Source organism: Ananas comosus, linkage group 2, assembly GCF_001540865.1.
Source record: "Ananas comosus cultivar F153 linkage group 2, ASM154086v1, whole genome shotgun sequence".
Taxonomy (NCBI): Eukaryota; Viridiplantae; Streptophyta; class Magnoliopsida; order Poales; family Bromeliaceae; genus Ananas; species Ananas comosus.
The window spans coordinates 12,787,515-12,790,077 of NC_033622.1; the positions used below are offsets into that span (position 1 = coordinate 12,787,515).

The 2,563-nt window shown below is 39.9% G+C and overlaps 1 long non-coding RNA gene across 1 annotated transcript; it reads right to left on the reverse strand.

Moving 5' to 3' along the window:
* Positions 494-1,492, reverse strand: LOC109706013. Its single transcript, XR_002215010.1, has 3 exons — positions 1,028-1,492; positions 693-907; positions 494-612 (listed from the first exon to the last, which is right to left on the reverse strand). It is a non-coding gene; the product is annotated as an uncharacterized LOC109706013 (long non-coding RNA).

A 2,563-nucleotide genomic window follows, 5' to 3' on the forward strand; every position in this document is an offset into this window, starting at 1 on the left:
TACCAATTTAGTATTTACGTGATAGTAATCCAACCAATGTTAAGGCAAATGAAAAAAGTGAATTAAACAATTGAATTTTCTTTACCTTTTCCATTCACCTCTTCCTAATGAAAAACTAAGAATTTAAGTGTCAAGACACATGGTCGTGCTGAATACTTGCTAGAAATTGTGTGGCACAGTGCATACTATGTTGATGCATGCTGGTCGCAAATAATAATGTGCCAACACACATTAGTATAAAATATTTATTTTCTTTTAGCACCAGTATATTCTAACTGCTTATAATATATCTTTATTAAATTTTTTACACTTTATTGAGTTAACTACTTGCTAAGTTTAAAGAAAAGAGGGTTTTGAACCGTGCCATTAGCATAGGAGTCGTATGTATCAATATGCTATTGGCATGGTGGGCATAGTCAGTGTTGTTAGACACTTAAACTCTGGTGGAAAACTAGTATACCAAAAGAAAAAGGATAAAAAAGGGGGCAAAAAACTCATCTTGGATTATTTCCTCCACAGAAGAAGGGAAAGAAGAGAAGCGCCGTTGAGGGTTTAATACTTTGCATTCGATCCAATTCCTGAATCGACGGTCCAGAGCAGCATTCCATGGAGCTAGCATAAGAATATATCAATCCTCAATGGTACCAAACAATAGATAACAAACAAAATAAACAGTAAATGTAGGAAGCAACCTTTACATCATCCAGAGAGAAGAGAAACAATGGCGGCGATGTCTTTTTTGATGGTCCTTCCTCTGCTGTGGTGTTTTTAAAGAAAAAGATACGACATACAGAGGGTCAGCATGGAATTCTCATCCTTCTGTTTCATCTCATATTTCCTTGGTTCACATTCTCAGAGATTGTCAAACATAGTACGCATAGAGAATCAAGTATTGGATAGATAAAACCTATAAATTAATAAAAGGTGAGTAATTTACAATTAAGATCCAATAAAACTAGTAATTAAAGAGAAAACAAGTTAGAATCAAGAATCTGATGACTCAAAGAATGACAGCTACCAATCTTACCATAATTTGAAACAACTCGATGACTACCAATCGTATCATGCTTGAAAACAACTCAAAGAATGACTGAACAGGAGCCTCCGACTTCAAAAGAAAAGAAAAAACCTAAAAAGATCGCTGTAATTATAGCCAAAGGGCGATGCTGTTACGTATATAAGAGGTTTCTGAGTACTCATTAAGATCCAAATGTTCTTTGTTGCATTAATCCAACTAATCCAGAGCTAATCTACAAGAAACAAAGACGCACTCCTTAGATTCACAAAGCAAAGGAAGCAGCAAACCATAAGAGCTAATTAGATAACCAATGGCTTCAGGTTTATCCAAGTAGTTTCTACTCGACAGTAACCCAACCAAAGCAAAGGTAAAAAGAAAAAGATAACAACATAAAAAGTTATCTTGTCATCTCAATTCATCTCTATGAAATGGACAACCAAGATATGAGAAGAGGGGAAAAGAAAGGGACAAGAAACTCATCTTTGCTTTAATTCTCTCCTGAAGAAGGGGAAGAAGAAGAGGAGCGCCATTAGAGGCCCGATCTGTCGTGCTTGATCCGATCGACAAACACATCAAGTCCCCATGGGAAGGAGAAGCGCCATTGACGGCCCCCATACTTCGCGCTTCATCCCATAAGAGCTAATTTGATAACCAATGGCTTCAGGTTTATCCAAGTAGTTTCTACTCGATAGTAACCCAACCAAAGCAAAGGCAAAAAGAAAAAGAAAACAACGTAGAATGTTATCTTATCATTTCAATTCATCTCTATGAAATGGACAACCAAGATATGAGAAGAGGGGAAAAGAAAGAAAGGGGCAAGAAACTCATCTTTGCTTTAATTCTCTCCTAAAGAAGGGGAAGAAGAAGAGGAGCGCCATTAGGGGCCCGATCCTTCGCGCTTGATAAGATCGACGAGCACATCAAGTCCCCATCGTCCTCTTCGTCTTCGTCTCCATCGTTGGCAAGGAGTAGTTGGAGAGAGGAGAGCGCGAGGTCGAAGGGGAAGGAGGAGCGCCATTGACGGGCCCCATACTTCGCGCTTTATCACATAAGAGCTAATTAGATAACCAATGGCTTCAGGTTTATCCAAGTAGTTTCTACTCGATAGTAACCCAACCAAAGCAAAGGCAAAAAGAAGAAGAAAACAACGTAAAAAGTTATCTTATCATTTCAATTCATCTCTATGAAATGGACAACCAAGATATGAGAAGAGGGGAAAAGAAAGGGGCAAGAAACTCATCTTTGCTTTAATTCTCTCCTGAAGAAGGGGAAGAAGAAGAGGAGCGCCATTAAGGGCCCGATCCTTCGCGCTTGATCAGATCGACGAACACATCAAGTCCCCATCGTCCTCTTCGTCTTCGTCTCCATCGTTGGCAAGGAGTAGTTGGAGAGAGGAGAGCGCGAGGTCGAAGGGGAAGGAGGAGCGCCATTGACGGCCCCCATACTTCGCGCTTCATCCCATCGACGAACACCTCAAGAACCCCCCACTCTCGTCCTCATTTTCTCCTTCTACATCGCCATTGTTGGAGAAGCAAAGATTGATCG